Genomic DNA, 22,500 nt, shown 5'->3' with positions numbered 1-22,500 from the left:
CATGAATGCGTCCTTTCTGTAACCATTTACCGATGTCATTGCGTTGCCACATTAGCCTTGAAGTGTCTCTCGAATCGAGTCAGCACTCGCTTACGGCCACACCACCCTGAGCACGCCCGCTCTCGTCTGATCTCGGAAGCCAAGCAGGGTCGGGCCTGGTTAGTACTTGGATGGGAGACCGCCTGGGAATACCAGGTGCTGTAAGCATTTATATTAATAAATTATTTTTTTATGTCATTTTTTCCCATGAATGCGACCTTTCTGTAAGCGTTCACTGATGTCATGGCGTTGCCACATAAGTCTTGAAGTGTCTATCGAAGCGAGTCAGCACTCGCTTACGGCCACACCACCCTGAGCACGCCCGCTCTCGTCTGATCTCGGAAGCCAAGCAGGGTCGGGCCTGGTTATTACTTGGATGGGAGATTGCCTGGGAATACCAGGTGCTGTAAGCATTTAATTAATTAAATATTTATTTATGTCATTTTTTCCCATGAATGCGTTCTTTCTGTAAGCGTTCACTGATGTCATGGCGTTGCCACATAAGTCTTGAAGTGTCTGTCGATTCGAGTCGGCACTCGCTTACGGCCACACCACCCTGAGCACGCCCGCTCTCGTCTGATCTCGGAAGCCAAGCAGGGTCGGGCCTGGTTAGTACTTGGATGGGAGACCGCCTGGGAATACCAGGTGCTGTAAGCATTTAATTAATTAATAATTTTTTTTATGTCATTTTTTCCCATGAATGCGTCCTTTCTGTAACCATTTACCGATGTCATTGCGTTGCAACATTAGCCTTGAAGTGTCTCTCGAATCGAGTCAGCACTCGCTTACGGCCACACCACCCTGAGCACGCCCGCTCTCGTCTGATCTCGGAAGCCAAGCAGGGTCGGGCCTGGTTAGTACTTGGATGGGAGACCGCCTGGGAATACCAGGTGCTGTAAGCATTTAATTAATTAATTATTTTTTTATGTCATTTTTTCCCATGAATGCGATCTTTCTGTAAGCGTTCACTGATGTCATGGCGTTGCCACATAAGTCTTGAAGTGTCTATCAAGCGAGTCAGCACTCGCTTACGGCCACACCACCCTGAGCACGCCCGCTCTCGTCTGATCTCGGAAGCCAAGCAGGGTCGGGCCTGGTTAGTACTTGGATGGGAGACCGCCTGGGAATACCAGGTGCTGTAAGCATTTAATTAATTAATTATTTTTTTTATGTCAATTTCCCATGAATGCGTCCTTTCTGTAACCATTTACCGATGTCATTGCGTTGCCACATTAGCCTTGAAGTGTCTCTCGAATCGAGTCAGCACTCGTTTACGGCCACACCACCCTGAGCACGCCCGCTCTCGTCTGATCTCGGAAGCCAAGCAGGGTCGGGCCTGGTTAGTACTTGGATGGGAGACCGCCTGGGAATACCAGGTGCTGTAAGCATTTAATTAATTAATTATATTTTTTATGTCATTTTTTCCCATGAATGCGTCCTTTCTGTAACCATTTACCGATGTCATTGCGTTGCCACATTAGCCTTGAAGTGTCTCTCGAATCGAGTCAGCACTCGTTTACGGCCACACCACCCTGAGCACGCCCGCTCTCGTCTGATCTCGGAAGCCAAGCAGGGTCGGGCCTGGTTAGTACTTGGATGGGAGACCGCCTGGGAATACCTGGTGCTGTAAGAATTAAATTAATTAATTATTTATGTCATTTTTCCCATGAATGCGTCCTTTCTGTAAGCGTTCTCCCATGGCATGCCGTTGCCACATTAGTTTTGAAGTGTCTCTCGAATCAAGTCCGCACTCGCTTACGGCCACACCACCCTGAGCACGCCCGCTCTCGTCTGATCTCGGAAGCCAAGCAGGGTCGGGCCTGGTTAGTACTTGGATGGGAGATTGCCTGGGAATACCAGGTGCTGTAAGCATTTAATTAATTAAATATTTATTTATGTCATTTTTTCCCATGAATGCGTTCTTTCTGTAAGCGTTCACTGATGTCATGGCGTTGCCACATAAGTCTTGAAGTGTCTGTCGATTCGAGTCGGCACTCGCTTACGGCCACACCACCCTGAGCACGCCCGCTCTCGTCTGATCTCGGAAGACAAGCAGGGTCGGGCCTGGTTAGTACTTGGATGGGAGACCGCCTGGGAATACCAGGTGCTGTAAGCATTTAATTAATTAAATATTTATTTATGTCATATTTTCCCATGAATGCGTCCTTTCTGTAAGCGTTCTCCCATGGCATGGCGTTGCCACATTAGTTTTGAAGTGTCTCTCGAATCGAGTCTGCACTCGCTTACGGCCACACCACCCTGAGCACGCCCGCTCTCGTCTGATCTCGGAAGCCAAGCAGGGTCGGGCCTGGTTAGTACTTGGATGGGAGACCGCCTGGGAATACCAGGTGCTGTAAGCATTTAATTAATTAATAATTTTTTTATGTCATTTTTTCCCATGAATGCGTCCTTTCTGTAACCATTTACCGATGTCATTGCGTTGCCACATTAGCCTTGAAGTGTCTCTCGAATCGAATCAGCACTCGCTTACGGCCACACCACCCTGAGCACGCCCGCTCTCGTCTGATCTCGGAAGCCAAGCAGGGTCGGGCCTGGTTAGTACTTGGATGGGAGACCGCCTGGGAATACCAGGTGCTGTAAGAATTTATATTAATAAATTATTTTTTTATGTCATTTTTTCCCATGAATGCGACCTTTCTGTAAGCGTTCACTGATGTCATGGCGTTGCCACATAAGTCTTGAAGTGTCTATCGAAGCGAGTCAGCACTCGCTTACGGCCACACCACCCTGAGCACGCCCGCTCTCGTCTGATCTCGGAAGCCAAGCAGGGTCGGGCCTGGTTAGTACTTGGATGGGAGACCGCCTGGGAATACCAGGTGCTGTAAGCATTTAATTAATTAATTTTTTTTTTTATGTCATTTTTTCCCATGAATGCGTCCTTTCTGTAACCATTTACCGATGTCATTGCGTTGCCACATTAGCCTTGAAGTGTCTCTCGAATCGAGTCAGCACTCGTTTACGGCCACACCACCCTGAGCACGCCCGCTCTCGTCTGATCTCGGAAGCCAAGCAGGGTCGGGCCTGGTTAGTACTTGGATGGGAGACCGCCTGGGAATACCAGGTGCTGTAAGCATTTATATTAATAAATTATTTTTTTATGTCATTTTTTCCCATGAATGCGACCTTTCTGTAAGCGTTCACTGATGTCATGGCGTTGCCACATAAGTCTTGAAGTGTCTATCGAAGCGAGTCAGCACTCGCTTACGGCCACACCACCCTGAGGGCGCTAGAGAGCAACAAGGAAGTGTGAGGCTGCAGTAGAGAGGGAAAGGCTCTCCACACGTTTGAGTTTTTCTATTTGTGTTTATTTAGTCCTAAAAGGTTTTTTTGTTTGTTTGTTTTTTTGTTATTTTGTTACTTGTCCTCCCAACAGCTTAGCTGTTTGGGAGGGATCGTTTTAGTTTTTTTTTTGTGTGTTGTTGCTTGTTCCTTTGAGGAATGGACAATATAACAGCAACAGACATGGATTTAGAACGAGGAACGCATCAGCAAATGGAAAACGGACTGGAAAAAAGACAACGAGATAAGGATGGCCCGGAAAGGAGACATAAAAGATACTACACTAAAGAAGCAACGGTGGTAGTTGATCTGGCAGAGGTGCATGAAGGAAAACCAGAGGACATAATTCAGGCATTGCTTGACAAGATGGACGTTACAAGCATACTAGCGGTAAGGCCCAAAATGATGAAAGAATATGAAATTACCTTTGAAAAGGAGGAAGATATTGAAAAGTTGGATGGAGGACTAATGATTAAAGGAAAGATTTGTGAAATTAAAAAGTTGAATAATAAAGATTTTGTTGTCTCTTTTATGCATCTGCCCGCATACCTGGACGACGGCGAGATATTACAGAAGCTGGAGGGATGGGGGGTAACTCCCATCTCACAGATAAGGAGACGATTCTACAACGGCACCCACATAGAGGATGGAACAAGGTTCCTGAAGGTACGGTTCCCAAAAGAAGTGGCCTCCTTGCCCTACAGCACTAGACTTGAAACGGGAGAAGGTCCTCAATACTTCAGAGTGATACATAGCCAGCAGGTGAGAACCTGCAGGTTGTGTATGAGCCCTGAACACATGATGAAGGACTGTCCGGATTTTAAATGCTTTAAATGCGAGGAAACAGGCCACTTTGCGAGGGACTGCAAGGTAATGAGGTGTCCGGACTGCAAGCGTGCACTGGACAAGTGCGAATGCTGGTATAGAGACCATCAACAGGAAGAAGAGCAGGATAGCGGGCAGATGCATGAAACAGACAGCGAAGAGGAGCAACGTGAGGACATTGGAGCAACACAAGGAGAGGACAATGACAACGAGATTGAAAAGAATGAATTAACACAGAAAAGTGAGGAGCAAAATGAGAATACTGGAGTGACACAAGGAGAGGACAATGACAACGAGATTGAAAAGACTGAATTAACACAGGAAAGCGAGGAAATGGAGGATTTGATGGAGGAAAACGATACTCAACAAATTGAAACGAAGGAGCCAAAGGAGAAAGAACAAACTGGGGAGGAGGAAGGAAAGGACAAAGACAGTGAAAACATTGACGAAGACAGCACGTTGGGAACAACCAACAAAAGAAGGAGAAAAATTAAGGTAAAACCAAATTTAGAGAAAGCTAAAAATAAAATGTGGAAACAAAGTTCTGAAGAGATACAAGACTGTGGAAGAAGTGAAAAGGCAGGGGAGGAAAATTGACTAACAAAATGTTGATGCAAAAGTTTTTCTTTTTTTCTTTTTATTTAATGGTGTTAAAAATTGTGAGCTTTAATGCAAGGGGAATAATGAATGGTGTGAAATTTGAAAAAGTTAAGGAACTGTGTAGAGATGAAGATGTGATTTTATTGCAAGAGACAAACTGGAAAGAAAGTGTAATGGAGGATTTTAAAAGAAGATGGGAAGGAGAATTATTTTTTAATAATGGAGAGGGAAAAATGGGAGGAGGAGTGGCGGTGTTAATAAGACAAGATAGAGGTATCAAGACAAAACTAATGTATAATGACACAAAAGGGAAATGCATGGCAGTAGAAATTAAGATGGAAGAAGATGATTTTATTTTAGTAAACGTACATGCTCCAAATGAAGAAATAGAAAAGAAAAGATATTTTAATGTTATAGCTGAAGTAGTTGAAAAATGGGAGAGGGTAATGATTGCGGGGGATTTTAACACTGTTTTTAGTAAAATGGACATGGCTAATGGAATGATCTTTAAATCAGATGGGGGTAGAAAGGAGTTAAGGTCGTTGATGGGGAAAAAAAACATGATTGATGTGTGGAGGGAGAGAAATGAAAAAAAGAGGGAATATACAAGAAGACAGCTGGTGGGGAATTTTATGTGTCAAACTAGAATAGACCACTTTTTAAGCACCAGGAATTTGGAATGTTTTATTGATGGAGTGTTTTATAAAGAAACAACTTTAAGTGATCACAAAATGGTGTTAATGAGAATGGATTTTAAAGGAGAAATGAAGGGACCAGGGGTATGGATTTTAAACACTGAAGTTTTAAAGGAACAGCATTTTAAAAAAGAGATAGAAAATATATTAGATGAAGGAAAAACAGACCTTATGTATATAGAAGATAAAAGACAATGGTGGGAAAACATGAAATATGACATTAGGAAATATGCAATGAGCTATAGTAAATTGTTGCAAAAGGTGAAAAGAATAAAAGAGGAAGAAATAAGAAAAACATTAAAAGAGGAGTTAAACAAAAATGAGGTAAACATACAAAGAGTAATTGAAGTGGAGGAAAAACTAAAGAAAATAGAAGAAGAAAAGTACAAAGGGGCGATGCTAAGAAGCAAAGCGAAATACACAGTAGAAGGAGAAAAATGCAACAAGTTCTTTTTAAACCTTGAGAAAAGTAGGGGGAAGGCAGGAATAATTAAAGAACTCAGAAACAAAGAAGGAAAAGTGATATTAAGTACAGAGGGTATTTTAAAAGAGGTAAACCAGTTTTATGAGGAACTTTTTACATCAGAAGAAGGAGATGAGACAAAAAGAAAAATCTTATTACAACAAATAACGAGAAAAGTTGATAAAGAAGACAAAAATTATTGTGAAAAAGATATTACAACAGAAGAAATTATAGAAGCCATCAATCAATTAGGAACGAAGAAAAGCCCAGGGATAGACGGCATTGGGAATGAGTTTTATAAAGCTTTTAAAGGAAAAATAAGTATTATTTTAAAAGAGGTTTATGAAGAGATCTTTGAAAAAGGAAAAGTGCACCCAAGAATGGGGTTAGGTCTAATGAAAATTATATATAAGAAAAAAGGAAATAAAACAGACTTGAAAAATTATAGACCAATCACAATGCTAAACACAGACCTTAAAGTTTTAGCTAAAGTTTTAGCAAATAGACTAAAACAGGTACTGCCCAATATAATTGAAACTAATCAAGCTTACGGAGTAATGGGAAGAGATATAGCAGATATTACAAGCAGCATTAGAGACATAACGTGGTATATAAAAGAAAAGGGTAAAAGCGCATATATAATAAGCATGGACTTTGAGAAGGCATTTGATAGAGTGGAACACAGATTCTTATTTGCAGTTCTAAAACAATTTGGCTTTGGGCAGAAATTCATAAAATGGATTTCAGTTTTATATACTGACATTTTAACTAAGGTAAAATGTAATGGTTTTTTAACTCAACCCTTTAAAGTTTTAAGATCTATTAGACAAGGGTGTCCACTCTCAGCACAGCTGTACTCTTTGGTGGCAGAACCCCTAGGGCTTCTAATTAACAGAGGAAAACATATAAATGGAATAGAATTAGAAGACAAAGAGGAATTAACAAGAATATTCCAATATGCAGATGACACGACAATTGTAGTTGAGAATATAGAAAGCGTAAAAGAAGTAATGGAAAAAATGAAATGCTACTGTATGGGCTCAGGTGCAAAACTGAATGAGGATAAAACAGTATATATGAAGTTTGGAACAACAGAGGTTTTAACAGGGGTTGTTAAGTTCAAGGAGGTACAAGAGATGAAGATATTAGGTGTTATTTTAGCAAAAAACGAGAAAGAGGCTGTCAACAACTTGTGGGAGCAAACGTTGGGAGGGATGGAGAGAAGATTGATTTTTTGGAGAAATATGTTTTTAAGTTTAAAGGGGAAAATTTTAATTGTCAACATGCTAATGCTTTCTAAGATGTGGTATAATTTGCATGTGATGTCACTGCCGAGCTGGGTTGCCCAAAGAATAAAAAAGAGTGTTTTAGAATTTTTATGGGAAAAAAAGCCTCCAAGGATAGCATATCATACGCTTATAGGAAAACCAGAAGAGGGAGGGCTAGGATTGCAAGATGTAGAACAAAAGATGAACAGTATGAGGGTAAAAGTGGTTAGAAAATATCTAGATGACAAAAACAAAGCTGAGTGGAAGAAATTGATGGGTTTTTATTTAAACAAATGTGGAGGTTTTAAGCTTGAAGAAGACACTTTATGGATGAAGTTAAAAGCCTGGATGATGGAAGGGATTCCACAGTTTTATAAGGAGGTTTTAAATGCATGGAGGCTTTTTTTAACTGAGGTGGATTTTAATCCAGAGGGGAGGGAAAGGATTTTAAATCAGCCTCTGTTTTTAAATGATAAAATCAAAATAAATGAGAAAGACATTTATTATAAGAAGTGGTTACAAGTGGGGATCGTAAAAGTCAGAGACATCTTGTGGGAAGTTAAAGAAGGATTTTTACCAATCCAGGTCATTATTGATGCAATGGAGGATGAGAAGGAAGATTTTAATGTGACAACTTTAATAAACCAATATGAGGAAGTTAAGAAAGCAATTCCAAGACAGTGGTTAGAAGTGATAAATAAAAGGGAGGGAAAGGAAGATAAGATGATGGTGTTTTTAAAATGTAAAGACAAAAGGGTTAATTTTATTTTGGGAACAGTGAAAATGTTTTATGATTTTTTTACAAATAGAGTTTTTAAAGCACCTGTTGCTAACCAGATGTGGCTAAGACACTTTAATGAACTTGATGAAAAGGACATTTGGAAAAATAGAACATGGAAGTGGTTAAATGTGGACTTGGAATGTTTTGACTATTTTATCAGACATAATGTAATTTTTACTGAAATGAAACTCTGTGCAATGAACAAACAAACAAATGCCCAGTGTAAAGTCTGTAAAAAAGAGGATGAAGGTATGTTACATCTGTTTTTATTCTGTGAAAAGCTGAACCCATTTTTTAATGAACTTAAAGAAGTTGTCACAGAATTAAGAGAAAATGAAGAGGAAACTGACTGGAAGAGATTTTTTATGCTGGGAATGACAGAGAACAAAGAAAACAGGAAACTTGTGAATTTGTTGTTAATCATAGCGAAAAAAGCAATATGGAAAAGAAGGAATGTAGCAAGACACAGGAATTTTACTTTGAACCTATGGGTGCTTTTTAAGCAGATGGTAGAAAACTATGTGGAAATGTTGTACAATTATTTTAAATTGGAGAACAAGATGGGGGACTTTTACAAAATCTTTACCAAAGATGTTATAGGTGTTTTTAATCAAAAGCTTTTTAACATGCTAGGAGAAGATGAACTTTTGTTTTAGTTTCTTGGTTTAAAATTGTGTTCTGAATGTGTGGAAAAGATGCTTCTGCGATGTGACTTATGAAATGTTTCCTTAAAAATTAAAAAAAAAAAAAAAAAAAAAAAAAAAGCACGCCCGCTCTCGTCTGATCTCGGAAGCCAAGCAGGGTCGGGCCTGGTTAGTACTTGGATGGGAGACCGCCTGGGAATACCAGGTGCTGTAAGCATTTAATTAATTAATTATTTTTTTATGTCATTTTTTCCCATGAATGCGATCTTTCTGTAAGCGTTCACTGATGTCATGGCGTTGCCACATAAGTCTTGAAGTGTCTATCGAAGCGAGTCAGCACTCGCTTACGGCCACACCACCCTGAGCACGCCCGCTCTCGTCTGATCTCGGAAGCCAAGCAGGGTCGGGCCTGGTTAGTACTTGGATGGGAGACCGCCTGGGAATACCAGGTGCTGTAAGCATTTAATTAATTAATTATTTTTTTTATGTCATTTTTTCCCATGAATGCGTCCTTTCTGTAACCATTTACCGATGTCATTGCGTTGCCACATTAGCCTTGAAGTGTCTCTCGAATCGAGTCAGCACTCGTTTACGGCCACACCACCCTGAGCACGCCCGCTCTCGTCTGATCTCGGAAGCCAAGCAGGGTCGGGCCTGGTTAGTACTTGGATGGGAGACCGCCTGGGAATACCAGGTGCTGTAAGCATTTAATTAATTAATTATTTTTTTTATGTCATTTTTTCCCATGAATGCGTCCTTTCTGTAACCATTTACCGATGTCATTGCGTTGCCACATTAGCCTTGAAGTGTCTCTCGAATCGAGTCAGCACTCGTTTACGGCCACACCACCCTGAGCACGCCCGCTCTCGTCTGATCTCGGAAGCCAAGCAGGGTCGGGCCTGGTTAGTACTTGGATGGGAGACCTCCTGGGAATACCTGGTGCTGTAAGAATTAAATTAATTAATTATTTATGTCATTTTTCCCATGAATGCGTCCTTTCTGTAAGCGTTCTCCCATGGCATGGCGTTGCCACATTAGTTTTGAAGTGTCTCTCGAATCAAGTCAGCACTCGCTTACGGCCACGCCACCCTGAGCACGCCCGCTCTCGTCTGATCTCGGAAGCCAAGCAGGGTCGGGCCTGGTTAGTACTTGGATGGGAGATTGCCTTGGAATACCAGGTGCTGTAAGCATTTAATTAATTAAATATTTATTTATGTCATTTTTTCCCATGAATGCGTTCTTTCTGTAAGCGTTCACTGATGTCATGGCGTTGCCACATAAGTCTTGAAGTGTCTGTCGATTCGAGTCGGCACTCGCTTACGGCCACACCACCCTGAGCACGCCCGCTCTCGTCTGATCTCGGAAGCCAAGCAGGGTCGGGCCTGGTTAGTACTTGGATGGGAGACCGCCTGGGAATACCAGGTGCTGTAAGCATTTAATTAATTAATTATTTTTTTTATGTCATTTTTTCCCATGAATGCGTCCTTTCTGTAACCATTTACCGATGTCATTGCGTTGCCACATTAGCCTTGAAGTGTCTCTCGAATCGAGTCAGCACTCGCTTACGGCCACACCACCCTGAGCACGCCCGCTCTCGTCTGATCTCGGAAGCCAAGCAGGGTCGGGCCTGGTTAGTACTTGGATGGGAGACCGCCTGGGAATACCAGGTGCTGTAAGCATTTAATTAATTAATTATTTTTTTATGTCATTTTTTCCCATGAATGCGATCTTTCTGTAAGCGTTCACTGATGTCATGGCGTTGCCACATAAGTCTTGAAGTGTCTATCGAAGCGAGTCAGCACTCGCTTACGGCCACACCACCCTGAGCACGCCCGCTCTCGTCTGATCTCGGAAGCCAAGCAGGGTCGGGCCTGGTTAGTACTTGGATGGGAGACCGCCTGGGAATACCAGGTGCTGTAAGCATTTAATTAATTAATTATTTTTTTATGTCATTTTTTCCCATGAATGGGTCCTTTCTGTAACCATTTACCGATGTCATTGCGTTGCCACATTAGCCTTGAAGTGTCTCTCGAATCGAGTCAGCACTCGTTTACGGCCACACCACCCTGAGCACGCCCGCTCTCGTCTGATCTCGGAAGCCAAGCAGGGTCGGGCCTGGTTAGTACTTGGATGGGAGACCGCCTGGGAATACCAGGTGCTGTAAGCATTTAATTAATTAATTATTTTTTTATGTCATTTTTTCCCATGAATGCGTCCTTTCTGTAACCATTTACCGATGTCATTGCGTTGCCACATTAGCCTTGAAGTGTCTCTCGAATCGAGTCAGCACTCGTTTACGGCCACACCACCCTGAGCACGCCCGCTCTCGTCTGATCTCGGAAGCCAAGCAGGGTCGGGCCTGGTTAGTACTTGGATGGGAGACCGCCTGGGAATACCTGGTGCTGTAAGAATTAAATTAATTAATTATTTATGTCATTTTTCCCATGAATGCGTCCTTTCTGTAAGCGTTCTCCCATGGCATGGCGTTGCCACATTAGTTTTGAAGTGTCTCTCGAATCAAGTCAGCACTCGCTTACGGCCACGCCACCCTGAGCACGCCCGCTCTCGTCTGATCTCGTAAGCCAAGCAGGGTCGGGCCTGGTTAGTACTTGGATGGGAGACCGCCTGGGAATACCAGGTGCTGTAAGCATTTAATTAATTAATTATTTTTTATGTCATTTTTTCCCATGAATGCGATCTTTCTGTAAGCGTTCACTGATGTCATGGCGTTGCCACATAAGTCTTGAAGTGTCTATCGAAGCGAGTCAGCACTCGCTTACGGCCACACCACCCTGAGCACGCCCGCTCTCGTCTGATCTCGGAAGCCAAGCAGGGTCGGGCCTGGTTAGTACTTGGATGGGAGACCGCCTGGGAATACCAGGTGCTGTAAGCATTTAATTAATTAATTATTTTTTTATGTCATTTTTTCCCATGAATGCGTCCTTTCTGTAACCATTTACCGATGTCATTGCGTTGCCACATTAGCCTTGAAGTGTCTCTCGAATCGAGTCAGCACTCGTTTACGGCCACACCACCCTGAGCACGCCCGCTCTCGTCTGATCTCGGAAGCCAAGCAGGGTCGGGCCTGGTTAGTACTTGGATGGGAGACCGCCTGGGAATACCAGGTGCTGTAAGCATTTAATTAATTAAATATTTATTTATGTCATATTTTCCCATGAATGCGTCCTTTCTGTAAGCGTTCTCCCATGGCATGGCGTTGCCACATTAGTTTTGAAGTGTCTCTCGAATCGAGTCTGCACTCGCTTACGGCCACACCTCCCTGAGCACGCCCGCTCTCGTCTGATCTCGGAAGCCAAGCAGGGTTGGGCCTGGTTAGTACTTGGATGGGAGACCGCCTGGGAATACCAGGTGCTGTAAGCATTTAATTAATTAATTATTTTTTTTATGTCATTTTTTCCCATGAATGCGTCCTTTCTGTAACTATTTACCGATGTCATTGCGTTGCCACATTAGCATTGAAGTGTCTCTCGAATCGAGTCAGCACTCTTTTACGGCCACACCACCCTGAGCACGCCCGCTCTCTTCTGATCTCGGAAGCCAAGCAGGGTCGGGCCTGGTTAGTACTTGGATGGGAGACCGCCTGGGAATACCTGGTGCTGTAAGAATTAAATTAATTAATTATTTATGTCATTTTTCCCATGAATGCGTCCTTTCTGTAAGCGTTCTCCCATGGCATGGCGTTGCCACATTAGTTTTGAAGTGTCTCTCGAATCAAGTCAGCACTCGCTTACGGCCACGCCACCCTGAGCACGCCCGCTCTCGTCTGATCTCGTAAGCCAAGCAGGGTCGGGCCTGGTTAGTACTTGGATGGGAGACCGCCTGGGAATACCAGGTGCTGTAAGCATTTAATTAATTAATTATTTTTTTATGTCATTATTTCCCATGAATGCGATCTTTCTGTAAGCGTTCACTGATGTCATGGCGTTGCCACATAAGTCTTGAAGTGTCTGTCGATTCGAGTCGGCACTCGCTTACGGCCACACCACCCTGAGCACGCCCGCTCTCGTCTGATCTCGGAAGCCAAGCAGGGTCGGGCCTGGTTAGTACTTGGATGGGAGACCGCCTGGGAATACCAGGTGCTGTAAGCATTTAATTAATTAATTATTTTTTTATGTCATTTTTTCCCATGAATGCGATCTTTCTGTAAGCGTTCACTGATGTCATGGCGTTGCCACATAAGTCTTGAAGTGTCTATCGAAGCGAGTCAGCACTCGCTTACGGCCACACCACCCTGAGCACGCCCGCTCTCGTCTGATCTCGTAAGCCAAGCAGGGTCGGGCCTGGTTAGTACTTGGATGGGAGACCGCCTGGGAATACCAGGTGCTGTAAGCATTTAATTAATTAATTATTTTTTTATGTCATTTTTTCCCATGAATGCGTCCTTTCTGTAACCATTTACCGATGTCATTGCGTTGCCACATTAGCCTTGAAGTGTCTCTCGAATCGAGTCAGCACTCGTTTACGGCCACACCACCCTGAGCACGCCCGCTCTCGTCTGATCTCGGAAGCCAAGCAGGGTCGGGCCTGGTTAGTACTTGGATGGGAGACCGCCTGGGAATACCAGGTGCTGTAAGCATTTAATTAATTAATTATTTTTTTTATGTCATTTTCTCCCATGAATGCGTCCTTTCTGTAACCATTTACCGATGTCATTGCGTTGCCACATTAGCCTTGAAGTGTCTCTCGAATCGAGTCAGCACTCGTTTACGGCCACACCACCCTGAGCACGCCCGCTCTCGTCTGATCTCGGAAGCCAAGCAGGGTCGGGCCTGGTTAGTACTTGGATGGGAGACCGCCTGGGAATACCTGGTGCTGTAAGAATTAAATTAATTAATTATTTATGTCATTTTTCCCATGAATGCGTCCTTTCTGTAAGCGTTCTCCCATGGCATGGCGTTGCCACATTAGTTTTGAAGTGTCTCTCGAATCAAGTCAGCACTCGCTTACGGCCACGCCACCCTGAGCACGCCCGCTCTCGTCTGATCTCGTAAGCCAAGCAGGGTCGGGCCTGGTTAGTACTTGGATGGGAGACCGCCTGGGAATACCAGGTGCTGTAAGCATTTAATTAATTAATTATTTTTTTATGTCATTTTTTCCCATGAATGCGATCTTTCTGTAAGCGTTCACTGATGTCATGGCGTTGCCACATAAGTCTTGAAGTGTCTATCGAAGCGAGTCAGCACTTGCTTACGGCCACACCACCCTGAGCACGCCCGCTCTCGTCTGATCTCGGAAGCCAAGCAGGGTCGGGCCTGGTTAGTACTTGGATGGGAGACCGCCTGGGAATACCAGGTGCTGTAAGCATTTAATTAATTAATTATTTTTTATGTCATTTTTTCCCATGAATGCGATCTTTCTGTAAGCGTTCACTGATGTCATGGCGTTGCCACATAAGTCTTGAAGTGTCTATCGAAGCGAGTCAGCACTTGCTTACGGCCACACCACCCTGAGCACGCCCGCTCTCGTCTGATCTCGGAAGCCAAGCAGGGTCGGGCCTGGTTAGTACTTGGATGGGAGACCGCCTGGGAATACCAGGTGCTGTAAGCATTTAATTAATTAATTATTTTTTTATGTCATTTTTTCCCATGAATGCGTCCTTTCTGTAACCATTTACCGATGTCATTGCGTTGCCACATTAGCCTTGAAGTGTCTCTCGAATCGAGTCAGCACTCGTTTACGGCCACACCACCCTGAGCACGCCCTCTCTCGTCTGATCTCGGAAGCCAAGCAGGGTCGGGCCTGGTTAGTACTTGGATGGGAGACCGCCTGGGAATACCTGGTGCTGTAAGAATTAAATTAATTAATTATTTATGTCATTTTTCCCATGAATTCGTCCTTTTTGTAAGCGTTCTCCCATGGCATGGCGTTGCCACATTAGTTTTGAAGTGTCTCTCGAATCGAGTCAGCACTCGCTTACGGCCACACCACCCTGAGCAAGCCCGCTCTAGTCTGATCTCGGAAGCCAAGCAGGGTCGTGCCTGGTTAGTACTTGGATGGGAGACCGCCTGGGAATACCTGGTGCTGTAAGCATTTAATTAATTAATTATTTTTTTATGTCATTTTTCCCATGAATGCGATCTTTCTGTAAGCGTTCACTGATGTCATGGCGTTGCCACATAAGTCTTGAAGTGTCTATCGAAGCGAGTCAGCACTCGCTTACGGCCACACCACCCTGAGCACGCCCGCTCTCGTCTGATCTCGGAAGCCAAGCAGGGTCGGGCCTGGTTAGTACTTGGATGGGAGACCGCCTGGGAATACCAGGTGCTGTAAGCATTTAATTAATTAATTATTTTTTTTATGTCATTTTTTCCCATGAATGCGTCCTTTCTGTAACCATTTACCGATGTCATGGCGTTGCCACATTAGCCTTGAAGTGTCTCTCGAATCGAGTCAGCACTCGTTTACGGCCACACCACCCTGAGCACGCCCGCTCTCGTCTGATCTCGGAAGCCAAGCAGGGTCGGGCCTGGTTAGTACTTGGATGGGAGACCGCCTGGGAATACCAGGTTCTGTAAGCATTTAATTAATTAATTATTTATGTCATTTTTTCCCATGAATGCGTCCTTTCTGTAACCATTTACCGATGTCATTGCGTTGCCACATTAGCCTTGAAGTGTCTCTCGAATCGAGTCAGCACTCGTTTACGGCCACACCACCCTGAGCACGCCCGCTCTCTTCTGATCTCGGAAGCCAAGCAGGGTCGGGCCTGGTTAGTACTTGGATGGGAGACCGCCTGGGAATACCAGGTTCTGTAAGCATTTAATTAATTAATTATTTATGTCATTTTTTCCCATGAATGCGATCTTTCTGTAAGCGTACACTGATGTCATGGTGTTGCCACATAAGTCTTGAAGTGTCTATCGAAGCGAGTCAGCACTCGCTTACGGCCACACCACCCTGAGCACGCCCGCTCTCGTCTGATCTCGGAAGCCAAGCAGGGTCGGGCCTGGTTAGTACTTGGATGGGAGACCGCCTGGGAATACCAGGTGCTGTAAGCATTTAATTAATTAATTATTTTTTTATGTCATTTTTTCCCATGAATGCATCCTTTCTGTAACCATTTTGTAAAAAAGGACACCCCTCAAAGTGGACTCTTCCAAACTCCCCTGCCTCTATTCGCGAGTTTGACTGATCCAAAGTTGCGGTGAAGTTATGCAAAACAGTTATCAGCGAGTGAGGCTGCAAAGATGCGCTGTAGATAGTTAATTACAGTTAATTTAGTTAGGAATATCATGATTAACGGACTTTGTGGATTGTGTGTGCGTGCATCTGATTGTAAGTAGGATATTTTCTGCATATTAGTGATTAATATATGGTTAAGAGAAAAATAAGAGTGCTATCGCGGCATTACGTGCGAATGCATAATAATAATCCGGTTTGCTTATTACTGTATAATGTCACTTAAATATCTTGTTTTAATGATATATAATCATACAGTGTTGTTTACCAAGAAAGTAATTAAGGCTGCTCTTATGTTATATCGTTATATATGATACCATTACAATGTGTCTTGGAAAATGCCCGGGCTTGTCAGTCTGCGCTGTTGACGTGCAATATATCGCGGGCAGTACTAAAATAGCCAGTGAATAATGTTGTATTCATGTACCTTAGTTTATATTTGTTTCTTTTATGTGACATTTAATATGCTTCTTATAAGATTTAAGTACTGTTTATAGATCTGTGAATGTATACTTATGCTTATTTATATTTGTATCTTGTTTATGTTTACATAACCACACATACATGCCATTAAGAATAAATAATCAATAAGTACAGACTGGTGTGAGACCTAATGTTCTAACCGGACATCCTGCAGCTGTTCAATAAATCCGAATCAGAAAAGAAATAGTGAATAGCAATTTTACATGGTCCTTCGAGCCGGATGAGTGATCTGCTGCAGTTATGTCTCACCCAGAAAGAGAACCCCCTGCTGTGCGACCAAGGAGACAAGTGAATCTCCCACATTACCTTGCAGACTACGCAATCAGCGTACCTAAGCCTCATCGACAGCAGCCGCATTCACCTAGCTGCCATGATGTACAAGATGATTACCCACCAAGTACTATGGATCATTCCAGATCCACTTCACCACTCAGCCAAGCATCAGAGTGCTCAGAATGGATATTAAAGGACCAGTGGGACAGTACATCTGAAAGACTGAGAGAGGAGAATGCTGCATTAAAACGACAAGTGCAACAGATACCAGAGATTACAGCCATGTTAGAGGAGATGAAGCGAGAGAATGCAACCTTGCAACGACAAGCTAGCCAGCTCCCTGAAATCTTTTCAGCAGTCCAAGAGATGCGTCAACAGAATGTTGCACTCTTTCAAGAGATTCAAAGCCTGAAATCTGAGCGGAGAACCCCTCCTGAATCAGTCATTTCACCTCAGCCATTTCCAAGCTCTCACATTCTAGCAGCGCACATTCAGACACCAGAGTTAAACCATCCTATACCAGCCCCACGCTCAAGAATGCCTTCTGCTGCTGCTAAAAGACAGCTATGCCCAACTGGACCAGATGAAAGCTCAGAGCTGACTGCACATCTGAAAAATATGAATATTTCCTCCTCGTCACATGAGAGACATCCCTTTACAGCACAGTATAGCGACTCACCACAGTTCAGGTATCAAGACTCTCTTCCATATTCCCTGCCACCTCGGCTGTCTGAGTTTATGGTCCCATCACAGGATCAGAGGAAATCAGATCACACCAAACACAGTTCAGAGCATCCTTTACCCTCATCTACCCCTGAGAAAACCTACAGAGGTCCAACCCCTACCATACCCTTTCTGATGTCGCCTGACCCTAGGGAGTTCTCCAGGCTGAGAATTGCGTTAGATAACATCCTACCTGATGATGCCACAGAACACTTTAAGTTTCAAATCCTGACAGACCATCTGAAACTGGAGGAGGCTCTTCTAGTGGCAGACTCGTACAGCAATTCGAAGTTTCCTTTCACAAATACTATGAGAGCTCTGAACAAAATGTATGGTCAACCTCACCAATTAGCACTGCAACGAATCGCTGAGCTTATGGATGGACCTAACATACGGAGTGGAGATGTCGGAAGCTTCAGAATGTTTGGGCTGCAGGTGCGTTCGCTTGTCAGCATGGTGCAGCAGCTGGGCCACAAAGGTAGAATAGAGCTGGAATGTGGATCACATGTGTCTCGTCTACTAAGTAAACTGCCTCATGACCTCAGATCTAGTTTTAAGCGGTACATCCATCCTCTCCAAGTTGCTATTCCCACACTGCTTGACTTTGCTGATTGGCTGGAATATGAGCTTCAAGTACAGGAAGACAGTAGCCAATATACTTGTCATTCAAAGCAGGATTCTTCGGCACGCATCAGAGAGGTGAAAAGAGAGCCTAAGCAGCATCGTAGACCAACTACTATTCTCCTTGGGACTGAAAAGCCATCGTCCACGTTTACGTCCTCTGCTACGTCTAAACCAGCTTCAGTCAGCACAGAGAAGGTGAAAGCTTTTTGTCCATACTGTGACAACAACAAGCATTATTTGAATAGCTGTGATAATTTCAAGCTTCTCAACAAAGACATGAAGATTGACTGGATAAAGACAAAGAACCGATGCTGGCGTTGTGGTCGTGGACATCAAGCAGCTAACTGCACTTTGAAGACCTTTTGCTCAACATGTAACAGGAAGCACCTGTTAGTTCTGCATGATGTAAATGAGCAAGTCAAGCCACCTCAGCAGAGTACAGTTAATTCTAGTGCAGTTTTGTATGTTGACCGCCTCACATCCAGCAGTAAAGTGCTGCTCAAAGTGATCAAGGTTCTGATCAGGAATGGTAACAGAACAATAGAGGCTTATGCAGTGTTGGACGATGGGTCAGAGCGGACCATCATTCTACATGATGCAGTGGAGCAGTTGGGACTTGTAGGAGAGCCCGAAGACCTTGTGCTTCGCACAGTGAGACAGGATACTCAGGTCATTCATGGGGCGGCAGTGACCTTTACTGTGTCCCCAACTGTTAACCCCAATAAAGCCTACAAGATCCGTAACGCCTTTACAGCCAAAGTACTTGGCCTGGCAGAACATACTCACCCAGTCAGCGTCCTGCAAAGGAAGTTCAAGCATCTTGCTGAGTTACCACTAGAACAGCTGGATAAGGTACATCCTGTGCTTCTCATCGGCTCTGATTGCCCCCACCTTATTACACCTATACAACCAGTGAAACTGGGGCCTCCTGGTGGACCGGCAGCAGTGAGAACTTGTCTGGGATGGACCCTGCAGGGGCCAACGCAAGAGTTAAGCAGTCATCTTTCCCCTGAACAATGCTTCTTTACCTCATTGAGACCCATCAATGACCTTTATGCAAATGTGAAACGATTGTGGCAAATGGATGTTCTACCCTACCAAAGTGAAAAGGTGATCACCAGATCACGCCAAGACAAAGAGTCCATTCAGCTTCTTCAAGAAAACACTGTGAGGGTGAATATTGATGGTGTTCAGCGATATGCTACTCCTCTGCTCCGTGTCAAGAATATGCCTAACCTCTATGCACATAAGGAAGCCGTCTTGCCACACCTGAGGGGAACTGAGAAACGGCTAGAAAGGGACCCTAATCTGGCTACAGCATACCAAGAGGAGTTGAACAAGCTAGAGAAAGCTGGGTATGTCGTCAAACTAAGTGAGGAGCAGGTGGACGGAACAAAAGAAGCTTGGTACATCCCGCACCACATAGTGCAGCATAATGGGAAGTACAGGGTAGTCTTTAACTGTTCATTTTCCTACCAGGGGCACAATCTGAACGAGCTCTTATTACCTGGTCCAACCCTGGGTCCGTCACTTCTGGCAGTCCTTCTGCGTTTCCGGGAACACTCTGTGGCCATCAGTAGTGACATCCGTGGCATGTTCCATCAGGTACGCCTTTTGCCAAAGGATAAACCACTGCTGAGATATATCTGGAGAGATATGCAAAAAGAAAAAAAACCTGATGTCTATGAATGGCAAGTCCTGCCTTTCGGGACTACCTGCAGTCCGTGCTGTGCCTCGTTTGCTTTACAAAAGCATGTTATTGACCATAGCCAACCTGGAGAGGACACACGGATCTCAGTGGAGAAGTCATTTTACGTTGACAATTGTCTTCAGAGCTTTGCTTCCCCTGAGACGGCCAGGAATCTAATCGACAAACTCTGCAGTCTCCTGACATCTGGTGGCTTTGAGCTACGACAGTGGGCTAGCAATGACCCTTCAGTTATCAGCCATCTGCCAGCCGATATTCAGTCTCAGAACAGCATCCTCTGGATCAGTGAAGGTCATCAAGATGCACAGGAATCAACTCTCGGCCTTCATTGGACCTGCCATTCAGACACCCTCTCCTATAAACAACGCAAACCTGACCGTCAAGTGCCCACAATGCGCACCATTTACCAGATTCTTGCTCGGCAATATGACCCCCTTGGCTACCTTATAGCCTACCAGCCTACCAGCATTCCTCAGACAGACATCAGCCAGCTGGCCAGAGATGCCACCATTAGCCCACATAACGCAAGATAGTGAGCTGAAAAAGCTAACCTTCTGTGGACTTGTAACTTCTGCTCTGTCACTACCAGATCCACATACATTTGGCACCTTATCAGACTACCTAAAAGCACTCATAGAATCCTCGAACAATGGCTCTCCCACAATTGCTACTGAGGAAGATTATAAAAAGGCTGAGCTCACAGCCCTCCGTCAGATCCAGGAAGAATCATTCCCAGATGAGGTGTTGCACTTAACATCTGCTAAACCACTGCCAAGCAGTAGTCGACTGCTGTGTCTAGCCCCAGAACTGGATAACAGCACCAATCTCATTCGTGTTGGTGGTCGTCTCAGACAGATCAGTCCATTAGCAGAGGATAACATCCACCCATTGTCATTGATCCACATCACCCACTAACCAAGCTGATTATCAAAGACTATGATGATCTTCTGCATCACCCTGGACCAGAGAGAGTTTTTGCAGAACTCAGGAGGAAATACTGGGTAATAAGAGGACGAGCAGCAATCAGACAACATCAACGCCAATGCACTGAATGCCAGAAATGGCGAGCTAAACCGCATCCCCCCAGAATGGCAGACCTTCCACCAGCCAGGTTAAGAATCCACCAGCCAGTTTTCTATTCTACGGGGATAGATTGCTTTGGTCCTTATCTCATAAAGATAGGACGCAGAAATGAAAAACGTTGGGGGATCATTTTCAAATGTATGACCACCCGCGCAGTTCATATTGATCTCCTCACCAGTATAGACAGTGATTCATTCCTTATGGCCCTTCGTCGCTTCATTGCTCGGCGAGGCAAACCCTTCGAAATCCTTTCAGATCAAGGAACAAATTTCAAGGGTGGGGAAAGGGAACTCAGGGAAACCTTTGCAGCTCTTCAACCTGAGCTCCAGGTTCAACTTGCAAGCCAACAGATTAAGTTCACATTCAATCCACCCCACGCACCACATTTCGGTGGATGCTGGGAACGGGAAATTCGATCTCTGAAAACAGCCCTGCAAGTAACCCTCGGAGCACAGACAGTCACTGAAGAAGTGTTGCGGACTGTTCTCATTGAAATAGAGGGTATACTCAATGCCAAACCTATTGGGTACACATCTTCAGACATCGCAGACCCAGATCCAGTTACACCAAATATCTTGTTGATGGGGAGGCGAGATGCCTCACTTCCACAAGTGATATACCAGGATACCAAACTCTTGAGCAAACGGAGGTGGAGGCATAGTCAGCTGCTAGCTGATCACTTTTGGATGCAATTCATTCGTAACTACCTACCTAGCCTACAAACCAGACAGAAATGGATGTCAGAGAAGGACAATCTACAAGTAGGTGAAACTGTTATGATTGTTGACCAGCAGCTACCACGTGCGCTTTGGCCTGTCGGAAAAATTACACAGGTCTATCCAGGAAAGGATAATCGTGTCAGATCAGCTGAAATCAAAGTGAAAGACAGAACATACATAAGGCCGGCAACCAAAATCATCAGCCTACCTCCATTGCCAGAGTGACCTTTCATTACTTATCAAGGCCTTTTTCATTGTTCAAATTCATATCACGAATTTGGGGGCGGCTGTAAAAAAGGACACCCCTCAAAGTGGACTCTTCCAAACTCCCCTGCCTCTATTCGCGAGTTTGACTGATCCAAAGTTGCGGTGAAGTTATGCAAAACAGTTATCAGCGAGTGAGGCTGCAAAGATGCGCTGTAGATAGTTAATTACAGTTAATTTAGTTAGGAATATCATGATTAACGGACTTTGTGGATTGTGTGTGCGTGCAACTGATTGTAAGTAGGATATTTTCTGCATATTAGTGATTAATATATGGTTAAGAGATAAATAAGAGTGCTATCGCGGCATTACGTGCGAATGCATAATAATAATCCGGTTTGCTTATTACTGTATAATGTCACTTAAATATCTTGTTTTAATGATATATAATCATACAGTGTTGTTTACCAAGAAAGTAATTAAGGCTGCTCTTATGTTATATCGTTATATATGATACCATTACAATGTGTCTTGGAACATGCCCGGGCTTGTCAGTCTGCGCTGTTGACGTGCAATATATCGCGGGCAGTACTAAAATAGCCAGTGAATAATGTTGTATTCATGTACCTTAGTTTATATTTGTTTCTTTTATGTGACATTTAATATGCTTCTTATAAGATTTAAGTACTGTTTATAGAGCTGTGAATGTATACTTATGCTTATTTATATTTGTATCTTGTTTATGTTTACAGAACCACACATACATGCCATTAAGAATAAATAATCAATAAGTACAGACTGGTGTGAGACCTAATGTTCTAACCGGACATCCTGCAGCTGTTCAATAAATCCGAATCAGAAAAGAAAT

General features: G+C 43.8%; 31 non-coding genes and 10 pseudogenes across 31 annotated transcripts; all 41 read left to right on the top strand.

The window, feature by feature from the left end:
* Window positions 1-88: 88 nt before the first annotated feature.
* LOC135761906 (5S ribosomal RNA) lies at window positions 89-207 on the top strand. The gene has a single exon (XR_010538482.2). It is a non-coding gene; the product is annotated as a 5S ribosomal RNA (ribosomal RNA).
* A 126-nt stretch (window positions 208-333) lies between these two features.
* Window positions 334-452, top strand: LOC135762660 (5S ribosomal RNA; annotated as a pseudogene).
* A 125-nt stretch (window positions 453-577) lies between these two features.
* LOC135763206 (5S ribosomal RNA) lies at window positions 578-696 on the top strand. Its single transcript, XR_012337537.1, has one exon. It is a non-coding gene; the product is annotated as a 5S ribosomal RNA (ribosomal RNA).
* Window positions 697-822: 126 nt separating this feature from the next.
* LOC135764131 (5S ribosomal RNA) lies at window positions 823-941 on the top strand. Its single transcript, XR_010539689.1, has one exon. It is a non-coding gene; the product is annotated as a 5S ribosomal RNA (ribosomal RNA).
* A 124-nt stretch (window positions 942-1,065) lies between these two features.
* Window positions 1,066-1,184, top strand: LOC135764129 (5S ribosomal RNA). The gene has a single exon (XR_010539687.1). It is a non-coding gene; the product is annotated as a 5S ribosomal RNA (ribosomal RNA).
* Window positions 1,185-1,308: 124 nt separating this feature from the next.
* On the top strand, window positions 1,309-1,427 carry LOC135763628 (5S ribosomal RNA). Its single transcript, XR_012337559.1, has one exon. It is a non-coding gene; the product is annotated as a 5S ribosomal RNA (ribosomal RNA).
* Window positions 1,428-1,553: 126 nt separating this feature from the next.
* LOC135763464 (5S ribosomal RNA) lies at window positions 1,554-1,672 on the top strand. Its single transcript, XR_012337638.1, has one exon. It is a non-coding gene; the product is annotated as a 5S ribosomal RNA (ribosomal RNA).
* A 120-nt stretch (window positions 1,673-1,792) lies between these two features.
* LOC135764128 (5S ribosomal RNA) lies at window positions 1,793-1,911 on the top strand (annotated as a pseudogene).
* Window positions 1,912-2,036: 125 nt separating this feature from the next.
* LOC135761905 (5S ribosomal RNA) lies at window positions 2,037-2,155 on the top strand. The gene has a single exon (XR_010538481.2). It is a non-coding gene; the product is annotated as a 5S ribosomal RNA (ribosomal RNA).
* A 125-nt stretch (window positions 2,156-2,280) lies between these two features.
* Window positions 2,281-2,399, top strand: LOC135763412 (5S ribosomal RNA). Its single transcript, XR_012337536.1, has one exon. It is a non-coding gene; the product is annotated as a 5S ribosomal RNA (ribosomal RNA).
* A 125-nt stretch (window positions 2,400-2,524) lies between these two features.
* On the top strand, window positions 2,525-2,643 carry LOC135763469 (5S ribosomal RNA). The gene has a single exon (XR_012337580.1). It is a non-coding gene; the product is annotated as a 5S ribosomal RNA (ribosomal RNA).
* Window positions 2,644-2,769: 126 nt separating this feature from the next.
* Window positions 2,770-2,888, top strand: LOC135763327 (5S ribosomal RNA). The gene has a single exon (XR_012337535.1). It is a non-coding gene; the product is annotated as a 5S ribosomal RNA (ribosomal RNA).
* A 126-nt stretch (window positions 2,889-3,014) lies between these two features.
* On the top strand, window positions 3,015-3,133 carry LOC135723524 (5S ribosomal RNA). The gene has a single exon (XR_010523226.1). It is a non-coding gene; the product is annotated as a 5S ribosomal RNA (ribosomal RNA).
* A 5,824-nt stretch (window positions 3,134-8,957) lies between these two features.
* LOC135723134 (5S ribosomal RNA) lies at window positions 8,958-9,076 on the top strand. The gene has a single exon (XR_010522847.1). It is a non-coding gene; the product is annotated as a 5S ribosomal RNA (ribosomal RNA).
* Window positions 9,077-9,202: 126 nt separating this feature from the next.
* On the top strand, window positions 9,203-9,321 carry LOC135723523 (5S ribosomal RNA). Its single transcript, XR_010523225.1, has one exon. It is a non-coding gene; the product is annotated as a 5S ribosomal RNA (ribosomal RNA).
* Window positions 9,322-9,447: 126 nt separating this feature from the next.
* On the top strand, window positions 9,448-9,566 carry LOC135724370 (5S ribosomal RNA). The gene has a single exon (XR_010524038.1). It is a non-coding gene; the product is annotated as a 5S ribosomal RNA (ribosomal RNA).
* A 120-nt stretch (window positions 9,567-9,686) lies between these two features.
* Window positions 9,687-9,805, top strand: LOC135726255 (5S ribosomal RNA; annotated as a pseudogene).
* Window positions 9,806-9,930: 125 nt separating this feature from the next.
* Window positions 9,931-10,049, top strand: LOC135723133 (5S ribosomal RNA). Its single transcript, XR_010522846.1, has one exon. It is a non-coding gene; the product is annotated as a 5S ribosomal RNA (ribosomal RNA).
* A 126-nt stretch (window positions 10,050-10,175) lies between these two features.
* Window positions 10,176-10,294, top strand: LOC135723131 (5S ribosomal RNA). Its single transcript, XR_010522844.1, has one exon. It is a non-coding gene; the product is annotated as a 5S ribosomal RNA (ribosomal RNA).
* Window positions 10,295-10,419: 125 nt separating this feature from the next.
* Window positions 10,420-10,538, top strand: LOC135723130 (5S ribosomal RNA). The gene has a single exon (XR_010522843.1). It is a non-coding gene; the product is annotated as a 5S ribosomal RNA (ribosomal RNA).
* Window positions 10,539-10,663: 125 nt separating this feature from the next.
* Window positions 10,664-10,782, top strand: LOC135723522 (5S ribosomal RNA). The gene has a single exon (XR_010523224.1). It is a non-coding gene; the product is annotated as a 5S ribosomal RNA (ribosomal RNA).
* A 125-nt stretch (window positions 10,783-10,907) lies between these two features.
* LOC135724971 (5S ribosomal RNA) lies at window positions 10,908-11,026 on the top strand. The gene has a single exon (XR_010524627.1). It is a non-coding gene; the product is annotated as a 5S ribosomal RNA (ribosomal RNA).
* Window positions 11,027-11,146: 120 nt separating this feature from the next.
* Window positions 11,147-11,265, top strand: LOC135725716 (5S ribosomal RNA; annotated as a pseudogene).
* Window positions 11,266-11,389: 124 nt separating this feature from the next.
* Window positions 11,390-11,508, top strand: LOC135723129 (5S ribosomal RNA). Its single transcript, XR_010522842.1, has one exon. It is a non-coding gene; the product is annotated as a 5S ribosomal RNA (ribosomal RNA).
* Window positions 11,509-11,633: 125 nt separating this feature from the next.
* LOC135723521 (5S ribosomal RNA) lies at window positions 11,634-11,752 on the top strand. Its single transcript, XR_010523223.1, has one exon. It is a non-coding gene; the product is annotated as a 5S ribosomal RNA (ribosomal RNA).
* A 125-nt stretch (window positions 11,753-11,877) lies between these two features.
* LOC135722129 (5S ribosomal RNA) lies at window positions 11,878-11,996 on the top strand. Its single transcript, XR_010521876.1, has one exon. It is a non-coding gene; the product is annotated as a 5S ribosomal RNA (ribosomal RNA).
* Window positions 11,997-12,122: 126 nt separating this feature from the next.
* Window positions 12,123-12,241, top strand: LOC135723969 (5S ribosomal RNA). The gene has a single exon (XR_010523646.1). It is a non-coding gene; the product is annotated as a 5S ribosomal RNA (ribosomal RNA).
* Window positions 12,242-12,361: 120 nt separating this feature from the next.
* On the top strand, window positions 12,362-12,480 carry LOC135725715 (5S ribosomal RNA; annotated as a pseudogene).
* Window positions 12,481-12,605: 125 nt separating this feature from the next.
* LOC135723128 (5S ribosomal RNA) lies at window positions 12,606-12,724 on the top strand. Its single transcript, XR_010522841.1, has one exon. It is a non-coding gene; the product is annotated as a 5S ribosomal RNA (ribosomal RNA).
* Window positions 12,725-12,849: 125 nt separating this feature from the next.
* Window positions 12,850-12,968, top strand: LOC135724452 (5S ribosomal RNA). Its single transcript, XR_010524118.1, has one exon. It is a non-coding gene; the product is annotated as a 5S ribosomal RNA (ribosomal RNA).
* Window positions 12,969-13,093: 125 nt separating this feature from the next.
* LOC135723519 (5S ribosomal RNA) lies at window positions 13,094-13,212 on the top strand. Its single transcript, XR_010523221.1, has one exon. It is a non-coding gene; the product is annotated as a 5S ribosomal RNA (ribosomal RNA).
* A 126-nt stretch (window positions 13,213-13,338) lies between these two features.
* LOC135724970 (5S ribosomal RNA) lies at window positions 13,339-13,457 on the top strand. Its single transcript, XR_010524626.1, has one exon. It is a non-coding gene; the product is annotated as a 5S ribosomal RNA (ribosomal RNA).
* A 120-nt stretch (window positions 13,458-13,577) lies between these two features.
* On the top strand, window positions 13,578-13,696 carry LOC135725714 (5S ribosomal RNA; annotated as a pseudogene).
* Window positions 13,697-13,821: 125 nt separating this feature from the next.
* On the top strand, window positions 13,822-13,940 carry LOC135723127 (5S ribosomal RNA). The gene has a single exon (XR_010522840.1). It is a non-coding gene; the product is annotated as a 5S ribosomal RNA (ribosomal RNA).
* A 124-nt stretch (window positions 13,941-14,064) lies between these two features.
* On the top strand, window positions 14,065-14,183 carry LOC135723125 (5S ribosomal RNA). The gene has a single exon (XR_010522838.1). It is a non-coding gene; the product is annotated as a 5S ribosomal RNA (ribosomal RNA).
* Window positions 14,184-14,308: 125 nt separating this feature from the next.
* Window positions 14,309-14,427, top strand: LOC135726269 (5S ribosomal RNA; annotated as a pseudogene).
* A 120-nt stretch (window positions 14,428-14,547) lies between these two features.
* On the top strand, window positions 14,548-14,666 carry LOC135726789 (5S ribosomal RNA; annotated as a pseudogene).
* Window positions 14,667-14,790: 124 nt separating this feature from the next.
* On the top strand, window positions 14,791-14,909 carry LOC135723124 (5S ribosomal RNA). The gene has a single exon (XR_010522837.1). It is a non-coding gene; the product is annotated as a 5S ribosomal RNA (ribosomal RNA).
* A 126-nt stretch (window positions 14,910-15,035) lies between these two features.
* LOC135725569 (5S ribosomal RNA) lies at window positions 15,036-15,154 on the top strand (annotated as a pseudogene).
* A 121-nt stretch (window positions 15,155-15,275) lies between these two features.
* LOC135725818 (5S ribosomal RNA) lies at window positions 15,276-15,394 on the top strand (annotated as a pseudogene).
* Window positions 15,395-15,515: 121 nt separating this feature from the next.
* On the top strand, window positions 15,516-15,634 carry LOC135723123 (5S ribosomal RNA). The gene has a single exon (XR_010522836.1). It is a non-coding gene; the product is annotated as a 5S ribosomal RNA (ribosomal RNA).
* The last annotated feature ends 6,866 nt before the right edge of the window (window positions 15,635-22,500 follow it).

The sequence above is a fragment of the Paramisgurnus dabryanus genome, chromosome 9, assembly GCF_030506205.2.
Source record: "Paramisgurnus dabryanus chromosome 9, PD_genome_1.1, whole genome shotgun sequence".
In the NCBI taxonomy this organism is placed as follows: domain Eukaryota; kingdom Metazoa; phylum Chordata; class Actinopteri; order Cypriniformes; family Cobitidae; genus Paramisgurnus; species Paramisgurnus dabryanus.
The sequence above is the reverse complement of the archived record's forward strand: the minus strand, read 5'-3'. Positions and strand labels throughout refer to the sequence as shown.